Here is a 24281-nt window from a genome sequence, read left to right as displayed (position 1 = left end):
GGGGTATCAAACAAAGCCATACTTGGCAGAGGATGGCGTTCCGGCGGCTAGTACGAGCTGGCCAGGGGGAGCTCCCACAGGGGGAGGAAGAGATGCTAGAGGCAGCATTAGGAGCAACAGTGTCTGGGCAGCCAAAGCCAGATGAAGAGGTGCCAGCAGAGACGGACATGGCCGGATTGTATGCGCTGTTGCAGAAATCCTTGAAGTCCCATGAGCGAGAGTTTTTTAAGCAGGAACAGCGCTGGCGAAGTGTGCAGGTCCAGTTAAACCAGCTCCGCGATGACTTTGATGAAAGCCGTCAGCCACAAGCGCCACTGCCTGCTCAGCCACCAGCGCCACTGCCTGCTCAGCCACAAGCGCCACTGCCTGCTCAGCCACAAGCGCCACTGCCTGCTCAGCCACAAGCGCCACTGCCTGCTCAGCCACCAGCGCCACCGCCGCAGCTACCAGCACCATCGCCGCTGCAACCAGCACCACTGCCTGCTCAGCCGCCAGCTTCACCGGCACCGCCAGCCAATCCAGCCGCTCCAGTAGCATGGTCGCGTGCTGCTGTGCCCAAGTTTGAAGAAGGGGAAGATATCGAGCAGTATCTAACTACGTTTGAACGGCTTGCGACTGCCTACCGGTGGCCAAGGGAGGACTGGGCCGTGTACTTAGTGCCGTACCTGAGTGGCAAAGCCCGCAGTGCTTATGTGGCCATGGACATGAATGACTCAATGGATTATCACAAGGTAAAAGAGGCAATCCTGGGAAAGTACGAAATAAATGAAGAAGTCTACCGGAGAAGGTTTCGGGAGCCAGATGCCAGGCCTGGGGAGTCCCCCAAAGAACTGTACCAGCGTCTGAAGGATTTATTTCGTAAATGGATTAGACCGGAGGACAAGACGGTTGAAGAAATAGGAGAAGCCCTCATCTTGGAACAGTTTTTTCGTACTCTGTCTCCTGATGTCAGAGTGTGGGTGAAAGAGCACAACCCACGGACTGGCCAGCAGGCTGCAGAACTGGTGGAGAACTTTGTCGCTGCCCGCAGAGGTCCAAAGAACTTCCGAAGTGAGACCAGTTCCAGGCCCCTGACCCGTGGTAGGTCAGATGGGTTTAGTGGCGGGGGTGGTCCTAGACCGAGTGAACGAGGTAGGATGGGGGATAAAAGTTCTTACATGCCCCCTAGACATGCCACTTTCCCCAAAGAACGCCCACCAGAGCGCTCACGTGTCATATGTCACCATTGTGGCCAAGAAGGTCACATTAAGCCTGACTGCCCTGCGAGAAAGCCCATAGGTAGTAGCCACTGTTGTCTCCCAGGGTGCGAGGAGCAAGAACAGGGGGTTATGGGTAGGTTACAGACTGTCCCAGTGCTAGTGAGTGGTAAGGTGGCGAGGGCTCTGATTGATACAGGGAGCTCTCAAACCTTAGTTCAGCCCCACTTAGTGGACAAAAAGGACTGTATATCTGGTAGAACCCTAAAAGTAATTTGTGTCAATGGGGATGAACATGAATACCCCGTGGCCAAAGTATATGTGGAAGTGCATGGTCAGACCTATAGACTAACTGTTGGAATTGTGGAGAGACTAAGTCATCCAGTAGTCTTAGGACAGGATATTTTGGTACTGCCAGAGTTGGTGCAAGCCAATAAGCCTGTCAATGTGGTAGTCACTAGGTCTCGGACAAAAGCTCAGACAGAAGAGCCCCTAGAAGCAGGTTCCCTGAGAGAGATGCCCTTTTTTGGAAGTGAGGTAGTACCCCCTCCCAAGCTAAAGACTAGGAAAAGTCACAGGCAAAGGCGAAGGGAGAGACTAGTGGGGACACTTCAGAATGAACAGGATGGGGAGGACATTCAAATAGGGGGTGGAGCTTGGGAAGACATTACTGAGGACATGGAACAGCTACAGAACCAGGACCTTACATTGCAGGAGGCCTATGGCAAAGTTAGCAGTGTGGATGGTGTGGCAACGGGTGTTCCAGCTAGCCTGTCTGGAGAAAGCTATGTGTTGCGAGATGGCTTATTGTACCACCAGTCAGAGGGGAATATGCCAGAGCAGCTAGTGGTGCCTACGGTGCTGAGAGAACGAGTGCTGTCCCTGGGTCATAGCATCCCCTGGGCAGGACATCTCAGTACTGCCAAAACTTTTGAGAGGGTTGCTGCCAGGTTCTATTGGCCAGGAATGTATAAAGAGATCCAAGACCTTTGTAAATCCTGTCCTGTGTGCCAGCTGACTAGTAAGCGGAAGACTAGTCCATTTCCCCTCCAGCCCCTTCCCATTATTGAAGTCCCCTTTACACGGATAGGAATGGATATTGTTGGGCCACTCGAGAGAACCCAGAGAGGGCACCGGTATATCTTAGTAGTGTGTGATTACGCTACCCGTTATCCAGAGGCCTTTCCCCTTCGTAAAGTGACAGCTACCACCATCTCCCAAGCTATCCTACAGCTGTTCTCTAGGGTAGGGATACCCCAAGAGATCATCACTGACCAGGGAACAGCCTTTGTAGCCAAAAAGATGAGACAGGTCTATAGTTTACTGGGGATTAAGGGGATCAGGACCACACCCTATCATCCCCAGACTGATGGTCTGGTTGAGCGATACAATCAGACACTCAAGGGTATGCTCCGAAAGTATGTGTCTGCCAATGGGAAAGACTGGGACCGCTGGCTGCCATATTTGCTGTTTGCATACCGTGAGGTGCCCCAAGCTTCCACTGGCTTTGCCCCATTTGAACTGCTTTATGGAAGACCAGTGAGAGGGCCCTTGGATTTACTAAAAGAAGCCTGGGAGGGGCCAAAAGCACCCCAGACCAACAGTATCCTTTCCCATGTCCTTCAAATGAGGGAGAAAATGGAGGAGATGACGGAGCTGGTCCGGAACAACATGGAACAGGTGCAACATCGCCAGAAGGTCTGGTATGACAAGACTGCCAGACAACGGACTCTCGAGCCGGGGCAGAAGGTCCTTTTGCTCCTTCCCACGTCGGAGAACAAGTTGCTTGCACAGTGGCAGGGGCCGTTCACTGTTACCCGCAAGATGGGCCCTGCCACATATGAAATCAACATGCCAGGCCGGAGGAGGACAAAGCAGGTGTTCCACGTCAACCTGTTGAAGGAGTGGCGAGAGCGGGTCACCCAAGGTAGCCTGCAGCTCCTGGTGCAAACTGTTGGAGAGGAAGACAGTGACAGTACAGAGCAGTTTTTTCCAGCTACTCAACCACCCGCCGCTCTTGACCTGGCGCACCTCACTCCACAACAGCAGAGGGAGCTAGCGGCCATCATTCCCTCAGGACTGTGCCAAGACAAACCGGGTTTCACCACGGTGGTGGAGCACTCCATCCCACTGAAGGACACCACTCCGGTGCGGCAAAGGATGTATCGAATCCCCGAGTGTCTACTGCCTCTGCTTAAAGAAGAGGTGGAGGAGATGCTGTCCCTAGGGGTCATCGAGAGGTCCTATAGTGAGTGGAGCAATCCAGTCGTCTTGGTGCCTAAAAAGGATGGGACGATCAGATTCTGCATTGATTTCCGCAAGGTAAATTCCCAGTCCCATTTTGATGCCTACCCCATGCCACGGCTAGAGGATCTAATTGAACGGCTGGGTAAGGCCAGCTTTATTACCACCCTTGATTTGTGCAAGGGTTACTGGCAGGTGCCCCTCGCTAAGCAGGACAGACCCTACACGGCTTTCAGAACTCCACAAGGGTTGTTCCACTTCATGGTTATGCCATTTGGCCTGCAGGGGGCGCCAGCCACATTCCAGAGACTCATGGACTGTGTTCTTGAAGGTACCGAATCCTTCGCCGCAGCATATTTGGATGACATTGTAATTTATAGTACCAGCTGGACGGACCACCTACGCCATCTCTCCGATGTGCTGCAGCGCATCCAAAGAGCTGGACTTACAGTGCATCCAAAGAAATGTGACTTTGCCAAAGCAGAGGTCCGTTACCTGGGCCATGTGCTGGGTAGGGGGCTGATTAGGCCCCAGACCGACAAGGTACAAGCCATACGGGACTGTCCCCAGCCGCAGACTAAAAAGGAGGTACGGTCCTTCCTGGGTCTGGCGGGCTGGTACCGCAGGTTTGTGCCAGACTTTGCCTCTCGCGCTGCACCCCTTTCGGACCTAACTCGGAAATCCGGGTCTGGTCAACTGCAGTGGGGGGCAGAGCAGGAGAGGGCCTTTAATGACCTGAAGGGGGCTCTGTGTCAGGGCCCAGTCTTGCAGAGCCCAGACTTTGACCAGCCGTTCACAGTCCAGACTGACGCCTCTGGCATTGGACTGGGGGCGGTTTTGCTCCAAGGGGAAGGATCGGACCAGCGGCCTGTGGCTTACATTAGCCGCAAACTGTTCCCCCGTGAAACACGGTATGCTGCTGTTGAACTGGAATGTTTGGCCATTAAATGGGCCCTAGACACTTTCAAATATTACTTGCTCGGCAGAGACTTTTTGCTACAAACTGACCACCAGGCTCTTCAGTGGCTTGGCCGGATGAAAGACTCTAACGCCAGGATTACCAGATGGTTCCTGGCTCTGCAGCCATACAGGTTCCAGGTTGAGTATCGGCCTGGAAAGCAAAATGTGGTTGCGGATTTCTTGTCTCGCCACCCTGGTGGTGAGACTTCAGAGGTGGAGGGAAATGTGAGAAGTTGAACTTTCCCCCTTCTCCCTATATCGGACTTTAAAGACGTTTCGGTGCACTCTTGAAATGCGAGAGAGGGAGACTCCACTCGGTTGCACACACACATACAGTACATGCACCCATACGCACACAGTCACCCGCCACATCTCCCTGGCGTATAAACGATGTTGTGTGTTTGTTTGAAGTATTGTTTCATGTTGTGTAAAGTGTGTTTGGTGTATAGTTTTGTCTAATCGTTAGTGTCGGGAGTTTTGCCGCCAGTTTGGCGTTCATTCATGCGTCAGACCAAATGTTTGGTCTGCCGCGATTTTTCTTTAGTTTTGCCTTTAGTTCTGTCTTTCTTTGTTCCCGGTAACTTAAACACATAGTGTGGTACCCACTGTCATTCCATTTACCATTTGCATTCACTGTACAACGCCTGTGAACCGGTTAACATTCACCATACTCACAACACTTCCTGGTGCTTCGGCTTCCCAGCCACTGTCCCATTGCGGAAGCGCGCTTCGCGTTGGGACAGTGCTTTTACCAACATCCCACAGGGGGAGGGAGTGGGGCATTATGATAGAGGGGTGTTTGCCTTGTCTGTTTGTCGTCTTGTTGTTATTATTATGTATGTGGGGAATATTGGTTATGGTAATTAACCTGTATTTTCATAGTAATATGCACCATTGTCATTGTGTATATATTTGTAATAGGTAGTTATTTTGTTATAATAGTGAATGTCCAGTGAAAGTGTTTACCTAGTTGAGTGGTTTGAGCCAATATCCCCATTTGGGCTAATTTAGGCCAATTGGTAGGCTTATTTAAGAGGGGTAGCTCAGTTCCCCTGGAGAGCAAAGAGAGAGCAGCTCTCCTGTTGTGAGGTAGAGACTTACTGTAGCTTTATGCTCTGCAATTGTTGATAATTGGAATACTGAACTGGAATACGGAACTTATTTTTGTTTTGTTTGTTTGAAAGTGTTTTTTTGTTAAATAATAGCCGATTGCTATTCCTGCAAGTTTTTCTTTTGGTTATTTAATACATAGAAATTGCACGCTGAAAACCTCTCCTGCACCTCCTTTTCCACCTACAACCCCAAGCTCACATCCCAATTGGTGGGCTGGCTGCCTCGGTCGCTCACAGCTATATTTCAATGGAGCTGGTAAAAAAAAGATCATTATGAGAACGTGGCCACAATGGGCTTAAAGTAACAGTGCACCATTTACAAATGAGTTAAACAGCATCATATGTGTAGTATTTCTTAAGAAATGAATACTTTAAAACACAATTACTGTGTCAGTATTATCATTTAAATAATATAAAAGTGTTTTACTTTTACCTTTGTGGTTACTCATTAATTTTGTGATTTATGTTGAAGCTTTAGTCTTTAGGAACTTATTAATTGCGGTTAATCGAGATTAATTCATTTCAAAATATATATTTTGAATCGTTTGACAGCCCTATAATAATATTGGAGAAGGGGAATGGCTACACTTACAAATCCTGGGTGTGTTCACACTGTTTTTGCTTTTAGATAATAATAATAATAACCCAAAATGATTGTCTTGATACTGTCATGCACAAGACTTTTTTTCCTATCCTGGACTCGGTCTTGACTCGGACTCGAACCTTTTTGGACTCGGTCTTGACTTGGTCTCGACTAGTCCTGGTCTTGGACTTGTCTTGGACTCGACAAAGGTGGTCTTGACTACAGCCCTGGCCGCCATATTACCACAACAAACATCCAAATACCCTTAACCAACCTAGGCATGGTCTAAGTCGGCTAGGTTGGTCCGTCCCGTTGATGCGGACTGAACCATAAACCATAAAAAAACCTTAGCCAAGTACCATCAACCTAGGCACAGTCCATCACAAACACAAAACAAATGAGCCAGTTAGCTTACCTTAGCTTGCGCCCCAGGAAGGGTAACTTCTCCTTACCCACAACCATTCGCTTGCCCGTTCTGCTGCTAAAGACATGTTACTAACCACCTGCCTTAGACTTCGACCACAAATGCCCAATTCAGACAGCAAGCCAATAGCAGATCTGGCCACAAACCCACGTGCACCGATTTCAATAGGCCTTAATCGTGCACTCCAACCTCGCTTAGCTGCCTCCTCTGCTATTTCAGTGTATTTAGCTCTCTTCAGCTCATTGGCCACTTCCACTCTGTCTTCCCAAGGAACAGTGAGTTCAATGAAGTAAACTATCTTCTCTGAATCCGACCATAGAATTACGTCGGGTCGTAGCTTGGTACTCACTATATGTGGAGGTACCGCCATCTGCTGGCCAAGATCAACCTTCATTTCCCAGCCCGCCCCATTTTTCAACTGGCCGGTTTTACACCTGACGTACAAAGTTAATTTGCCTTACCCCTTTACTAGCTGCTAATGAATTGACTTCTCTCCTTTTATCCTCTATTGCCGCTGCCACACATTTCAATACTTGGTTATGACGCCACGTATACCGCCTCTAGGTGAGACTTACCTTGCACCCTGATAGGATATGGTGGAGACTGCCCACACACAAGCAAAGTATGCATTTATCATCCTCACCAAACCATTGACTTAAATTCTTGGGAGATGGGAGCACATCATATGTAGCACCTAACATAAATCTGATCTTACCAGCTTCCATGCCCCATAGATCTTTCCATTTAATCCGTCTTTTTTCCACCCCTTCCCAGTTCACCCACTGCCCTTGTTCTGCCTGCGACACTGCCTTAGTACATCTTACAGCCTCCTCCTGTCTATGCATTTCCTCCACTACCATTTTCCTCTTTTCTCCTGCAGAAGCCTTACTCCACAAGGGTTTACTTACACCCACCCCTAGACCCCCCCACCCGTGCTGCACATGGCCCATTATATCCCTATGCTTCAATGCTGATTGAGCTTGCTTAACTGCCTGCTCTGGGTTCCACTTCCTCCCTGCATTAACTGTGGGTGCAACTTTCCTCACCACTGGGTCCTTGGACTGAGTAAGAGTCATTTCCAATCTTGCCTTAGCACACTTAAATTCCTCTGTCAGACTAGATATTGGCAACTCTACAATATCCTTCCCATACAAGGCTACACTGCTTAAGCAGCGTGGGACTCCAAGCCATTTTCTGACAAAGGAGTTGATCATTTTTTCCAACCTCTCTACCTTTGACAGAGGAACTTCATAAACTGTCAATGGCCACATTAGCCGAGGCAACAAACCAAACTGCAAACACCACAGCTTGAGCTTACCTGGCAGCCCTGACTTGTCAATTTTTGCAATACCTTGCCTAGTGACCTGTCTCAAGTCTTCAACCTGTGATTTATCACTAAGGCTTGCATCATACCACCTTCCCAGACTCTTCACTGGTTTCTCCGGAACTGTGGGAATCACCTCCTTATTTATAGCAAACTTCTTATCTATTACCTTCCCTTTAACAATTGAGAGACTCCTAGACTTACTTGGCTTCACCTTCATTCTGGCCCATTGTAGATTACTATTTAACTTATCCAGCAACCTGTTGGTGCATGGAACGGTTGACGTCAAGGTTGTCATGTCGTCCATGAAAGCCCTAATCGGGGGGAGGCGTGGCCCTCCCTGCAACTTCTCCCCACCCACTACCCATTTTGAGGCCCTAATGATGACCTCCATTGCCATTGTAAAAGCAAGTGGGGAGATGGTACATCCGGCCATGATTCCTATCTCAAGTTGTTGCCACCCTGTGGTGTAATCAGCTGTAGTAAAACATAATTGAATATCCAGAAAGTATGCTTTTACTAGGCTTTTTAATGCTACCTGGGATTCTGAAATAATCAAAGGCCTCCCACAACAGACTATGCGGCACAGACCCAAGAGCATTAAGCCAAATCCAAGAACACAACGTGCAGGTCTCTCTTCACGCTTCGCTAATTGAATTTGGTGCCAAATCATGCTGGTATGCTCTAAGCACCCGGAGAAGTCAGGAATTCCAGCTTTTTGCACCGTGGTATCAATTAGTTTATTCCTTTCAAGGTAATTTGTCAGTCTCCGTGCCACCACACTGAAGAAAACCTTCCCTTCAACATTCAGTAGACTAATTGGCCTAAATTGATTAATCTCCACTGCGTCCTTTTCTTTGGGAATAAATATTCCCCCAGCCCTCCGCCTCCGCTTGGGAATACTCTGCTTTTTCCAAACTATCTTCATTAATTGCCATAGAAATCTTAAAACATCTGGTGCACTCTTATACAAAAGGTAGGGCACTCCATTAGGTCCCGGGGCTGAACAGGGCCCTTGCACGTTTTATTACTTCTTGCACCTCTTTCCACCTTGGTGGACTATCGTCGCATTGGCTACTTAATTCACCAATAGGTGGGATATCCGCAGGAAGTACCATCTCTCTGAACCTCTCCCTATCTTTGTGCACTCCCTCTAAATACTCCTCAAGCTTCTGCTTAGGTTCCAAAAGACTACCACTCTTCTGCATTACGAATAAAGACTTAACAAACTTAAATGGGTCTTTATAGAATGCTAGTCGAGCTTGTGATTTCTTCGTCCTATTTTTCCTAATATTTTCAGAATTTACTGAATTCTGACCCGTTTCTCCTAAACCTTTTTTAAGAGAGATAAGGAGAAAAAAATGGCAAAAGAATACAAATGTTTTTTCGATGTTCATGTTCAATGGACAAAGGAGGGATCTTATATTGAAGGTTCAATATGTCTTAGCAGCCTGTTCACTTAAGGTAGACTTTTAAAGGATTTATAAAGACATTGACGATAAACATGCACTCTTTGAACTATAGTTATCAATTTATGACAACCTTATTCTCTGCATGTCAAACCAACAGAGACTCATTTAAACATATTTGTGTCACTGAGACCAGTATACATCACAAGCAATTAGAACAAATTTGCAATGCAATCCAATACTGGAATATATTGAACATTGATAGCTCTGTGAAAGGTGCAAAAGGTGTTCAAATTGACAAGTGAAAACCAAAGTGGCAGTAGATGTGTTTTTGCTTAGCTAATACTAGCTTTTGTGGGTGTAGGAAGCTTGTTTGGTGTGATTTTTATCACTACCCTCAGGGCTGGCTATTCTGTTGCTTTTGCCAGCAGGGAGACCGGTCTGCAGGTCCATCCTCTGTTGCATCTATTGTTGTCACACCATCATCAGCTGTCATCGGTTCTAAGCAGTGTTGTAGTCAAGTCACTATTCCTCGAGTCCGAGTCCAGGTTCGAGTCCCCAGTGTTCAAGTCTGAGTCAAGTCCAAGTCATTAAAAAAAAATTCCAAGTCAAGTCCAAGTCGAGTCCACTACTCATCTGAGTCAAGTCCGAGTCGAGTCACTATTGATCCACGTCGAGTCCGAGTCGAGTCCCTATTGATCAAGTCGAGTCCAAGTCCTGCACTAAAGTAAGCATAGCCTACATGTCATTCCATTTTTTCCCATTGCAGATGAAATCCTAAAAGCAAAATGGACAATCTTTTGTCTCCATGCAGGGGTGCCATCACTTGTGTGAAAGTAGTATTGTCAAATTTCTTGCCAAACCCAATGTGTTGTATTTATTATTTCAGAGAGAATACCATACCATAGCCTATAGGCCTACTCATAATAAATGAGCAATCCACATCCCAATCACACAGGCCATTAAGTCACATTATGCTGTTACTGACTGCTGACAATTGTACTCTGTAGGCAGTGTTGTAGAAGTTCATACTTCACAAGAGCTAGATGGGCGATGGGAGTAGACCTATTTTGTAAGAAGTAGTGTGGATCATAAAAGAGCCTTTTTTATTCTGGCTGTTAAATAGTCTACACAATTTTAGCACAGTTTGGGAGGGACAGAAACAGAGCAGGGCCCGTCTTGGTAGCTTCTTTCTGACTCCCGTGACGTGAACACTGGCTACCTGCAACTGCATAATGTTATCACTTTACTGACACTATGGAGACATATTTCACGTCAGCAATGGAGATGAAAACTAGCTTTCGGTTAACGGAGAAGCAGATCATCTGCCTAACAAATTTCTTTGCGCAACAGGCCACATTCTACGTTCATTTTAGCGAGATGAGTTAAATTTGAGTTAAATAATGTTTTTTTTAAGCTGCCATCGCCATACTATTTGCTACGATATTCATCTGTTGGAAATAGAACAAGTTATTTCCTTTTTTTTCCGTGCAGTGGATTAGGCTATCAAATGGGGCCCGCGTAGCGCTCTCGCACCTGGGCCCACCATTGGTTTGTTACGCCACTGGTTAACGTTAACCATTTCTTGAATTTCCCCTGGGGATCAATAAAATCTATCTATCTATCTATCTATCTATCTATCTATCTATCTATCCATCTATCTCTTCATTCGTGGTTTTAAATATAGTTGTTTCTGGCCTACGCACAAGAGGTTCATTTTGTCAGTTTCATTTGTGCAGACATGTAGGCCTACATTGACACTCTACATGGACACTCTACTAGGCAATTTAATGTTATGTCTATATTTTATGACACCAAAATTAAGAAGTATGCTATATTTTGAATGGGGAAACTTTTTATTTTATTTTTCTTTCGATCCGATAATAGATACTCTCTTAGGGGCCACTATTTTGGAAAAAGGCGCTGGCCACTAAAATATTCAATATGGTGGCCATTTTTCAAGATGGCCGCCATTTGCTATTCAATGCTTATTATATCAATTATTCAAACAGTGATATAAGCATACTTTAGTGTTCTTGTGCAGTGTGTTGAAACTCTGACTGTTCGTGGTAAGATTGAGCATTTAGTGACGTGTTTTCTCATTCAAAGACATACGTCAGTAAATGCTCAATCTTACCACGGACTCTCTCTTCATTGGCAACGGTTTAACTTGGTGTTAAGTCAGAGTTTCAACACACTGCATAAGAACACAAAAGGGAAAAGGCTTCGAGTTGCCAAGATGTCAACAAGTGGCAAGTCGTCTGTATCCAGGAGCAGCAAAACATCAACATCATCAGCAAGGCTGGCCCATGCCAGAGCCAAAGCTGCCAAGGTAAGAGCAGCATTTGCTAAATTGAAAATGGAAAAGGCTGCTAGAGAAGCAGAAAGGATCACCTGAGATGCTCAAAATCAGTTGGAATCTGTAAGATTAGACTCAGAGTTGGAAATGTTGACATTACAAAGAGAAGCGGAGGCAGAAGTACTGGAAAATGCTGAGGGAGTTTTAAATGTAAATGAAGAATGTGAATCAGACAAAGTAAAATGTAAACGCATCAATGAATATGTTCAATCTCAAATTGGCCTTTGGAATTCTCCTAGCCCATCAGCAGTTTTACCTGTCGCTTCTCCACCTCATGTAGGACTACATGACAATTCTGACATTCCTCAATTCCAACACAACAACCTAAAGTTTGAAACAACTACTCATACTTGTTCAAAATCACCTGATTTGACTAGAGATGAGATGAATCCTAATGTCAGTCTCTCTACAAATGTGCATTCTCAGCCATATGTTCCCCAGTGTATCCCTGCATTCAGCATGCCGTCGCTGGTGGAGCCATTAGCACAGTACTTGGCACAGCGAGACCTGGTTAGCTCCGGACTGTATCAATTTGATGATAAGCCAGAAAATTTCCGTGCATGGTGTTCCTCGTTCACTAATGCAGCTGGTGAAGTTCACCTTACAGCTACCCAAGAACTGGATCTTATGACGAAATGGCTGGGAAAGGAATCCAGCGAACATGTGAAGCGCATACGCTCAGTGCATGCTAGCAGTCCCAAGCTGGCTTTACACAAAGCATGAGAGAGACTGGGTGAGTGTTACGCCCAGGGGCGTAGATTTGCGTGGGGACCGAAGTACGTGTCCACACCAATGTCAAATTACGACTGAAATGTCCCCACCAATATTCAGGTTGAAATGGGGGAAAAACCGCTCACATGCGCTACACAAAGAGTTAAATCATTTCTCACTTCAGTGCTGCGGATCATCTCGTACAGATCTTGTAATGTGCAGTAGCCTATAAGGGTAAATCGCGCTGATTTGAAATTGCCTATAATAACTACCAGTGAGCCGCAGACTCCAGCGCAGCATGCAGCGCTTCAGCTTTACTTCACTACAAGCATGAAGTGCGTCCAAATTCACCCATTCTTCTCTGTTGAACTTCTCGAGAAGTAGGCTACTCATCACACATGTCACATGAAAGAGCCTTTTCTCAGCTTTTAAACGGTGCTAGCTAGCCACTGTTTGCTGTGATAAACAGTTCGCAAGAAAAAAGAAAAAAAAAAACTTCAAGAGATTTAATAATTAAAAAAAAAACTTCAAGAGATTTAATAATTATTCTCTGCGCCCATCTCCATACATCTCGGTGGAATATCGTAGGCCTACACACTCTTCATGCAACACATGACAAACCATATATCAGAATAAACAGCAGACCTTACCGAACACAAAGGTGTAATGCATTCCCGTGTATAGTTAGCTGTTCCAGAGTAATCCGGTTTTGAAATAAATTATAGCAAAATTCAACACGGTCTTTTGGCTGTATTTCTTAAAACTGAGCTGTGCTTACATCGCCTAGATATCTGTAAATATTAGAATCAGAGAATATACAGGCAGCTCATGGTTAAGAGTTTGTCAATGTAGCCTTAATGATTTCTTTTCAGAAAATGCTAAGCATGCATGTATTTAATTTTCTTAAAACTGAGCTGTGATTAAATGGGCATGATTTGGGGGGGGGGGTAGTGGGTAGTGTCCCCACCAAAGCTCAGACAAAACCTACGCCCTTGGTTACTCCGCACCTGAAATCCTTGAGAGGTCACTTTTCAGTGATTGGACAGCTTTCCTAAAATTCCAGCCAAGGACCACATCAAATTACGGGAGCTTGGAGACTTGCTTACAGAGGTACAAGATGCCAAAGAAGATGGCTATCTTACTGGCTTGTCATACCTGGATACTTCACGTGGAATTGGACCAATTGTAGACGAGCTTCCATTTGGGCTTCAGGAAAAGTGGGTGTCATCTGGGTCATGGTACAAAGAAAAGAACCACGGTCGCTTTCCTCCCTTTGAATATTTTTGCAACTTTGTGTGCTGTGAGGCTAAGAAGCAAAACGACCCCAGCTTCATGTTCCAAACCGGTATCATAACACCCATCAAACCAGAAAAATCCACCATGAAGAACTTTAACAGCAACAAATCTATCTCAGTACATAAAACAGATGTGTCTACAACCAACATCGACCCTAACAACACCTGCCCAGTACACAACAAACCCCATCCTCTCAAAAAATGCAGAACATTCAGAAACAAACCCCTTGACGACATAAAGGCCTTCCTCAAGGAAAAAGGAATATGTTTCAGATGCTGTTCGTCATCTTCTTATCTGGCCAAAGATTGCAACGCTTTTATTAAATGCTCTGAATGCGGTAGCACCTTTCATGATGCGGTCATGCATCCCGGCCCATCACGTCCTGTGGTCAAGGCTCCTTCACAGTCACAAGAGGACGGCGGGGAGGGAGATCATCACCTCAACACTGCTGTCATCGAAACAAGCTGCACAGAAGTTTGCGGGACAGGTCAGTGGAACCGTACATGCTCAAAGATTTGCCTTGCAAAGGTTTATCCCAAGGGTGCTAAAGACATTGCCATAAAAGCCTATGTAATCCTGGATGATCAGAGTAACCGCTCATTAGCCAGACAGAGTTTTTTTGAGCTGTTCAGTGTAGATAGCAAGCCATTTTCCTACCATCTCAGAACATGCTCTGGCACCATAGAGACATCTGGAAGGAAAGCAGAGGGATTCCAGATCGAGTCACTGGATGGCAAAGTTCTTATGTCTCTCCCTACACTCATTGAGTGTCAAGAGATCCCAAACAATCGGTCTGAGATTCCAACACCTAGTGCAGTTCTTCACCAGCCTCATCTTCATCACATTGCAAAGCACATCCCAGAACTGGATTCAGACGCAGAAATACTCCTGCTACTCGGAAGAGATGTCCTTAGAGCACACAAGATTAGGCAGCAGGTCAATGGACCACATAATGCTCCCTTTGCTCAGCGCTTGGACCTCGGTTGGGTAGTCATAGGAGAGGTGTGCCTGGGTAATGTACATAAGCCATCAATGCAATGCGTTAATGCATTCAAGACCAACATGCTGAACAGTGGTCGCCATTCAATTTTTCCACCTTGCACAAGCTTCATGCATGTGCAGGAGATGCAACCCAGCCTTAACAAGCCTAGCAGCGCAGCTGAAAAAATGATGGGACTTACAGTGTTCAACCAAACTGAGAATGACAACAAACCTGCTCCATCAGTGGAAGACACCATCTTTTTAAAGATAATGGACACAAATGTTTACAGAGACGATGCCAACAGTTGGGTTGCCCCTCTACCATTCAGAGAATCACATCAACGTCTGCCGAACAACAAAGGGCAGGTAGCCAACCGGTTTGCATCCCTGATACGAACCCTGAGAAGGAAACCTGAAATGCAGGAACAGTACATTACTTTCATGGAGAAGATTTTCACTAACAAACACGCAGAGGTAGCACCATTACTGAAAACAGAGGAAGAATGCTGGTATCTTCCCGTTTGGAGTCTACCACCCAAAGAAACCCAACCAGATCAGGGTTTATGACAGATTATGATTGTAGATAAAAAATAAACATATAGTTACTGAAACTACTACTACTATAGGCCTAGAGAAAGATGTACAGTAAAGTTAGATGCCAGTTAATATAATGCAGAAAAGAAATAGAAATAAGATTAAAAAATAGAAAATAAAAAAAAAACAAGGGGAGAGATTAATGGACATTATAGGCCAAAGAAAATAGATGGGTTTTTAAATTTGATTTAAAACTACTGATGGTGGGACAAGACTTAATTTCTATAGGGAGATTATTCCAGAGTCTAGGGGCAGCAACAGAAAAAGCTCTATCAGCTTTAGTTTTAAGGGTTGCCTTTGGGACTGATAGAAGAAGTTGTGAGGAAGACCTCAGTGGCCTAGAAGGACAGTAGGGACTTAAAAGGTCACAGATATAGTGTGGTGCCATTCTTTGAAAACAAAAAGTAAAACTTTAAAATGAATTCTGTATTTGACAGGTAACCAATGGAGTTGGGCCAGCACAAGACTTTGTTTTGTTTCTGTTTCTTTGTTCCAGTAAGAAGCCTAGCTGCTGCATTTTGGACTAATTGAAGTCTAGCAAGGGTAGATTGGTTCAGACCTAAATACAGAGAGTTACAATAGTCCAGCCTAGATGTAACAAAAGCATGGATTACAGTTTCTAAGTCAGTATATGAGAGCCAGGGCTTTAATTTAGCTATTTGTCTTAGTTGAAAAAATCTTCCCTTAACCACACTACTGACTTGCTTATTGAAATTCAAAGAGGAATCTAGGAAAACACCTAGATTTCTGACCTCACTGTGGCAATTTACAGCCAGTGGCCCAAGTGCATTTCTTATCTTAGGAACAGAGCTGAGTGGACCAAAAATAATTATCTCTGTTTTCTTTTCATTTAATTGTAAGAAATTTGCAGCCATCCAACTCTTTGTCATTAGGGGAGAGTGGGGTGATTGGTGCCAGCGGGGAAGTTGTGCCACCCCCTATTTCTAGGGAACCATAGAAAAAATTGGTCATGTGACCACACATTTTTGAAGACTCAGCCATTTCAATCATCCTGCAGAGAAGAGAGCCTCATTGCATGAGAGGTAAGTACATTTAAGTAAAAAAAAAACTTTTTTGCCATTCAAAGTAAAATTTCTATGATCATGTTTTTTTGATTGTTGTGTCAAAACAGTTATAGACAAGTTTGAAAACATTTCACACATGTTTTAGTGCTTTGGTAAGCTACATTATGAGTCTATACAGCTAGCATGATGTTAACTCAAATCTGATGGAGGATGCATTTTTTCCAAAATGGTGGGGTTGGGGTGATTTGTGCCAAAGGGCCTGGGTTAAGTTGTGCCAGTGGCACAACTCACCCCCACTTATAAATAATGTTTTAAACATATTATTTTATTGTAATTGTGCATTTTACTCTTACATTTTATCACTAAAACTATGTGACATTCTTAATTTTAGACCAAAAATAGAAATATACCATCATGGCACAGAGTTAAGAGAAAGACAGGCAGGGCATACAGTACTGTATGGAGAAGGAGCTGGCAGAAAGGCACTAACAGGAATGCTCAATGCTCATGCAGATAAGAGAAGCAAAATTGGGTACTTATTTAGAGCGTATAGCATCAACTTATCTAAAGACAAGGGACGCAAGGGCTCAATAAGGGACAATTTAAGAGATATGCTAATAATACTAATACACTTTTAATATTTTCTAGGATGTGATTGGTTTGGAGCCTTTAAAGCACGCCGTCATTTGTCATGCCACACTCCTGAAGCAACCTCTGTTGGTAGAGCTACTGCCATTAATAGGCACAACATGGGGGAGTTATTTGATAACCTAAAGTGATGGACAGGTAATCATATGGGTTTGACATGTCAGCCTCAGAAAGACACTCCTGTATACAGGACTCTCTCTCTCTCTCTCTGTCTCTCTCTCTTTCACACACACACACACTGACCAGGAAGCCTGGGAAGGAGAGGGGGAACATAATCTCTAGGTAGTAGCAGTGGCAGAGCTGACATCTACACGACCACATCCTAACCACATCCACCACCTAAATCTGCTGTAAACTTCTCTGAGCAACAAAACTTTAATCTCATTTCAGGTAGGACTTCCCTCCACACAAGATCTACAACATGGATGAAACTGGTGTGACAACCGAAAATTACCTTTGATGTGCTCATGTGGCGCAATAGGCTTGTAGAAAATTGGCCTTTGATGTTGTAAAATAATTTTAAATAAACCTAAAATGAGTAATTTTGTATTGAATTTGTCTAGCTTTTATAAAGCATTACAGTGTCTGAGATCAAAATATACTGTTTTACTTCAATAATCAATGGCACAATTTACCCCAATGCATTCTCTTCAAAGGCACAACTTACCCCGCACCGGGGGCAAGTTGTGCTACAAGACCACTTTTTTTCAGAAAGCTATATCTCTTAAATACTATATTTCAGATCGAAAGTGATTGTTCCCAGAGATGCTCCACATCCTGAAATATATGTTCATATTGTAGTTGGAAGCATTACTATCATGGCCTCCCTTTAAAGTCACTTTAAGTAAAAACTGGCACAACTCACCCCACTCTCCCCTAAGGCAGTTAAACAGGCTTTCCAAGGTGCAGGAACTTTCGGCTGTTAATGGCAGATAGAATTGAGAGTCATCAGCATAGCAGTGATATTGAATGTTATGTTTGTTAAAAATGGAGCCAAGAGGCAGCATATATACAGTGGCCAGTGCTTCGACTTGGCCAGCTTCACTCGCGGTCCGCGCGTGGGATCACGCGGTATCATGCGACTTTAATTTGTATTTTCCCAGTGAGACGCTGCAACAACCCAAATAACCGGTAGATGGCTCAAGTGAGCAGGGTGTCTCATAAAAAGAAATGGAGCCTGGAAAACCCTACAGACTTCACTACAGACTTTAGCAGACTGGTTTAGAAATAATTTAATAGCCAGAAATATGCCTGCCCTGCCCTAATAAAGAAAGTGGTACTAAAGCTTCACGCAGCTTCACGCCTCGTAATGCGCGACTGAAGTGGTTATTTGAAAGCGATGCCCACTGTAGGGAGAATAGCAGAGGGCCTAAAATGGAACCCTGAGGGACACCACATTTGATAGGAGCAATGGACGAAGAGCAATTACCTAATCTTACAGAGAATGTTCCATCATTCAGATATGATGTGAACCATTTCAACACCACCCCTTGCAGACCAACTTCAACCTCCAGATGTTTTAACAGGATGCTATGGTCAATGGTATCAAAAGCAGCACTAAGGTCAAGAAGTGCTAAGAGGGCACAAGAACCATTATCTACTGAGCAAAGAATATCATTTACACCTTAAATGATATTCTTAAAGGGACACCAGGCATGCCTGATGCTTTTTCTCTACGAAACTCCCCCTCGCTTGGTCTGAAGCTCTTTTCCTTTTCTTTGCATCTTCCGTCAAGGGTTTTCGCTGCTTCTTCGCCGGCTCTGCCATTATACACATGTTTGCAACAATCGCTAGCGTTTCGTTAGCCTCCCTCTGTGCTGTGGATGCAGGATGGAAACTGAAACTGCTTCGGTCGCCGGGTACGATACACTGAACTTGCAAGCGGGATATTCTTCCTACAGGCAGTAGGGGCGGGCGAGAGAGTCTTAATTCGCCCTGTAATGAGTCATTTAACCATATACCGACTTACGAAGATGAGTAATTAACACGAAAACGTTGCCTGGTTTCCCTTTAAGAAGAACAGATTCGGTGCTATGAAGTTCTCTAAAACCTGACTGAAATGTATCTAGGATGTTGAAAGCGTTCAAATAAGGAGTGACCTGAGAGAGAACAACTTTTTCCAGGATCTTTGAAACAAAAGGTAATTTGGAAACAGGCCTATAGTTTTTCAGGTCACTGTAATCAAGACTGGGCTTCTTTAGTAGTGGTTGGACAATTGCATGCTTAGAACTAGAGGGGACCACTGCAGTAGATGGAGAGCTGTTGATAATGGCCAAAACAACAGGGCAAATGATGTTAAAGACTTCCTTAAACAGGCAAGTTTAAACAGGAGAACAGGCAGAGAACAAACGATGGGCCATTATGTTCAGTTGTATGAGTACAAGAGCTGTACACATTGAGATAACGGAGTCTATGGACACATCCAGCTGTATAAACGCTCTCCGCCACTTCTTTGATCTCAGAGGCCCTGCTAAACAGCTCCATTCTGATTGCGGCACCAACTTTATTGGAGCGTGCAAGGCTCTTGGAATGGATAAAACAGTGCAGAAGTACCTCAGTGATCAAGGATGCATTTGGGAATTCATCCCACCTCATGCCTCTCATATGGGAGGCTCTTGGGAACGCATCATTGGCATCGGCAAAAGAATTCTAGATTCAATGTTTCTTAAGCAGAACACTAGGCTAACACACAAAGTGCTTTGTACTCTGATGGCGAAGGTCACAGCCATTATAAAAGCACAACCACTTCTACCTGTATCTATGGACCCAGAAAACCCTTTCATCATCTTTCTGCTTACTCAAAAGACAGGAGCTCCACCTCCCCCTGGAGACTTTCCAGACCAAGACCTGTACACAAAGCAATGGAGACAAGTTCAACGCTGGAGGCGTAAATACTTACCCTCCTTACAACAAAGACAAAAGTGGACAGTGTCTCGAAGAAACCTTCAAGTTGGCGATCTTGTTCTGCTCAGAGATAAGCAGACCACCCGCAACAACTGGCCCATGGCCACGGTCAGTGCCACATACCCCAGAAAAGATGGACATGTAAGAAAAGTTGAAGTAAAGACAACTGAACAAGGAAACTGTCCTACTTCTACTCAAAGACTGACCTTGTCACTAAATCCCCGGACTTCTGCAAGTTAATTGTGGCCTCACAGAGGCCAGACGGGGAGTGTGTTGCCCTTAAGGCATTTATCTTTCTATTTTATTTTTAATAGTTAATTCCTTTATTATTTAATATATATATATATATTACTTAATTATTATTTGAAACGAAAATAATTTAATAACAATTATTTTTAATTATCTTTATATATTATAAAGAGGCTGACAACTGTGTTGCAGTTGCATTACTTTAATCTGTTTGTTGACATTTGAATGTGAAGTCCTTGTTGATAGCCACGTCTTCTGACAAAGACGTTCTAATACTCGTTGATAAACCGAACCTGGTTGACAGACAGCCAAGAGACACAATCTTGATAAAGCTACTGTGCAAGTTCTTAGAAGCAATGCCGTAAGTTTATTGTTGTATGTGTATGTTGTGCGATCTCAACACTGATATATAATTAAATCAACGTTACTAATTAATCTTAGCAGCGCACAACCAATAAGTACATTTAAATGTTTATTCTGGGGGGATATTACACACAATACTCCACATGAATACAGGCACAATACATGTTAACATGTTCATATTAAAAAACACATTCATATCAAAACATCAAAGTATCTTATATCCATATCAATATACATATTCACGTAAAACATGTTTTGACTCTTAATGTAAGTGTAAATAATAAAACACTTTGGTTTACAATATTTTGTCTGAGTAGCCACATTGTGTTTATTTGCAGAAGGAAAAAAATATATTTATTTTCATGATAGCACTAATAACACCTTTTATATGATCTATAAAATACCAATATTTGAGTTAGTAATCACTTCAACAAACCTTGTATGCTTTCAAATTCATGTTAATACTCATGTATGAGTGATGAAAATACAGTATCTGCTTGCCATATCCATTACACGTTGCAAAATTAAAAAAGTCCTTGCAGTAACTTAGCTATGATCTTAGATCTCATTCACAGTGCATACACCATAGAATTGAGTGAACGATATGTCTTTAAGTGTGATGTAATGAGCCATATAGCGACATTTTAGAGTAGTATCTCAGAAAACAATGTGCAAGCCTTTGGGAAATATTAGCAAGCCTGTAAAAATGTACAATATATTGTTACAATGTTCATTACCTCACCAATCAATCAATCAATCAATCAGAAAATACACTCCAATTCTTCCAATCATGAGACGAGCCATTAAAAAGGCAAAAGGCACCAAAGTTCAATTTCAAAAACTGGCAGAAATCCAACATATTCTTCAGGAGAGTGTGCTAAGTAAAGGTAAACAGCAGTGGAGGCTTCTGTTTTCCCCCTCTTCAACTTCTGTTTCTCTGCATATATCCACTTTGACTTAGACTGGAACCTTACTTGATCTACAGTACGTTCACATATTTTCAATAGCAGTGGTAGCCTCACCAATGACAGCAGGGATTTTACATCTGTTGGAAGCAAAATGCAAACACAAACCTCAGAATTAGATTGTTTTTCAACCACACAAATAAATAGCCTCAGACAGATTGTGTAAAATACCTTGTCTAATACATGTATGTAACTATATCAATCTGCTCACCTGGCATAGATCAGCGCTGAGTCATTACAAGTTCCATGGACAGGCTGACTCTCTCAAACTTCTCCTTACTCCTTTTCACCGTATCTTCATGAACGAAAGCTGCCTGCTCCACTATGTGTTTGAGAGACAAATTCCATGCAATAGAATAATATAATTAAACAAAATGACACAGCAATGAAATGGCACAAAGATAATCTTAACTAATATATAAATTGCTATTGGATAAAAAAAAAAAATCTAAAAGTTGTCTGTATTATAATTTGCATAATTTATTATGCAATACTTTTCTTTATGTATTTAACATCAATAAGAAAAATACCATTACAAAAAAACACCAAGTTGGGTAACTTACGTAGCCATTAGATCCTTTAGGAAAGGTAAGCTTACTTCCAAGTGGCCATATTCTGCCTTGGTGGGTATCTGTGAGAAGGATTAACATTAGATTTACGTTAGACCATTATCAAGCTCTGAGTAACTTTATAACATTATAGAATGGTTCTGAGTTGCTCCCTCTAGCTTCTAACTAGATAAGCAATGACAAACAGGATGTTCTGGTGTAAAATAAAATCTGAGGGTTTCAGTTGATAAATAGGTGAAAACAATAAATGTAGCCATGTAGCTCCATAGGACCCCATGTATTTTGGACTCGCCCGCGATCGCCATCTAGGTGAACTGTGGTGAACTGCAGCCAAATTCGGTTTGTATATGATTAATAGAGTGGGGAGGCTCTCCGTAGACGGGCTCTGAGCGTTCTGTGGAGGCTGCCATCTTGTGGCGACGCCATTTCTGAGCTGTTACTGGTATGTAAACAAACCTCAGTGATAATGCACCCTCAATGACGGCTACACCCAGGCAGTATGGCTTGTTGGGTTGATGATGTTAGACAGTGGCCTCCGCGATTTTACAGATTATTTATGAAAATAGCTTAGAGTAGAGAACGAGGAAATGAAGACATACTGTAATTGGGACTAGGTTGATATTATATCTACTTAACTACTGTAGCTAACTAATGTTAGCAATAACTATGCTAGCTAGGCTAGCTAACGAGGAAACTACAAATATCTGTCCATTTGGCATGTTTTCCTACTCAACATTATGAAAGAAGTAGTGAGACAGTCGTAAATCGCAGGCTGTTATCCAAGTGGACACAACCAATCCAATATGGTATGTAAACAAACCTCTGTGATGACGCACCCTCAATGACAGCTACACCCAGGCAGTATGGCTTGTTGGGTTGATGATGTTAGACAGTGGCCTCCGGTCACAGATGAAGGTTCAAGCGATCTTACAGATTATTTATGAAAATAGCTTAGAGTAGAGAATGAGGAAATAAAGACATAATTGGGACTAGGTTGATATTATCTACTTAACTACTGTAGTTCTAACTTCAGCAATAACGATGCTAGCTAGGCTAGCTAACGAGGAAACTATAAAAATATCTGTCCATTTGGCAACAATAAAAAAATGAATGGATATCAAATAAACAAATTCATGTTTTTCATTTGTGACCATTGTTTATCTAATTTTCACATTTCAAAAGGAAAGGGTAAGGTACAGCTAACTGCTATCTGTGCAAACCGTATGGTAACGTTGGTACCGTATGGTACCAGACAGGGGCAGTCGACCCGGGGTATTTTGTGCATCTCACTTTTTTTTGTTTTGTTCCAACTGGTAATTTTATTGCTGCTATTGGAACAATTAAAAAAAACGGAACATGTTTTCCCACTCGACATTATAAAAGTAGTAGTGAGACAGTCGTAAATCGCGGGCTGTTATCCCAGTGGACGCATAGCTGCCAACTCTCACGCATTGGCCGCGAGACACACACATTTGATTAGTTTCACACGCTCACACGCCACACCCCCGATTTCTCACGCTGTGTCAAGTGTCAATCCGGTCGGTTAGATGCCTGAAAAATTAGTTTAGCCTAACTATAGATCTACCTGTTGAGCCACTGATCGACTAGTTATGCTTTCAGAGATGGTGAGAGGGTTCAAGAGCACCCCCTGTCTGGAATTTTCTAAATTTTCTCTCATTTGTGATGCTACTTCAGAAGCCATCCCAGGCGCATTTCCCCCGCTTCAGGTATGCTTTGAGTATTATTGAGTATTTTTCACGCTGAAGTGTCAACCTGGTAGGTCAAATACCTGGCAGATGAGGTTCAACTAAACTAACCCTAGACATATCACATATCTCATGTGAACGAGCCGAATCTAAGCTTTCCAATGATATTAGCGCCAAGTTGCTGTGATAAATGGTTCGCGAGAAAATTAACATTGAACCGACATGCAATCATATTTGCATTTTGCACACAGTGCACACCCATTACTCTCGGTTAAATATCTCCCTAACCCTTCACACAACACGTGGCAAACCCAATATCACAATAAACAGCAAACCGTACCGAATACGAGGATATAAAGCATGCCTCTGTGCAATAAGTGGTTCCTGAGTAATCTGGTTTTGAAATTGCAACACATTTCTACATAGCCTCATTGGGGAGAAATTATAATGTATTCTATTGTAAACTATTTGTCAGTAGGCCTACATACATTTTTGTAAATTGCTCAGCCATAGATTATCCCACTATCATGGTTCTTATATTGTCAGGTTCCAGCCAAACCCACTTACACAGATAAATGAATATGTTTCTATGCTTCCTAGTGACATTAATGCAAAAATATGAAGAAAATCAAATAATGAGACACAAATATTGATATAAA

At 43.4% G+C, this 24281-nt stretch overlaps 2 long non-coding RNA genes across 2 annotated transcripts; one reads left to right on the top strand and one right to left on the bottom strand.

Moving 5' to 3' along the window:
• The first annotated feature begins 15680 nt into the window (after window positions 1-15680).
• LOC121699960 lies at window positions 15681-17332 on the top strand. Its single transcript, XR_006027088.1, has 3 exons — window positions 15681-16236; window positions 16867-17004; window positions 17257-17332. It is a non-coding gene; the product is annotated as an uncharacterized LOC121699960 (long non-coding RNA).
• Window positions 17333-20859: 3527 nt separating this feature from the next.
• On the bottom strand, window positions 20860-22107 carry LOC121699961. The gene is made up of 3 exons (XR_006027089.1): window positions 21911-22107; window positions 21559-21669; window positions 20860-21427 (listed from the first exon to the last, which is right to left on the bottom strand). It is a non-coding gene; the product is annotated as an uncharacterized LOC121699961 (long non-coding RNA).
• Between the last annotated feature and the right edge of the window lie 2174 nt (window positions 22108-24281).

Source organism: Alosa sapidissima, chromosome 24, assembly GCF_018492685.1.
Source record: "Alosa sapidissima isolate fAloSap1 chromosome 24, fAloSap1.pri, whole genome shotgun sequence".
NCBI classification, from domain to species: domain Eukaryota; kingdom Metazoa; phylum Chordata; class Actinopteri; order Clupeiformes; family Clupeidae; genus Alosa; species Alosa sapidissima.
This window is presented reverse-complemented; position numbering and strand designations above follow the sequence as displayed.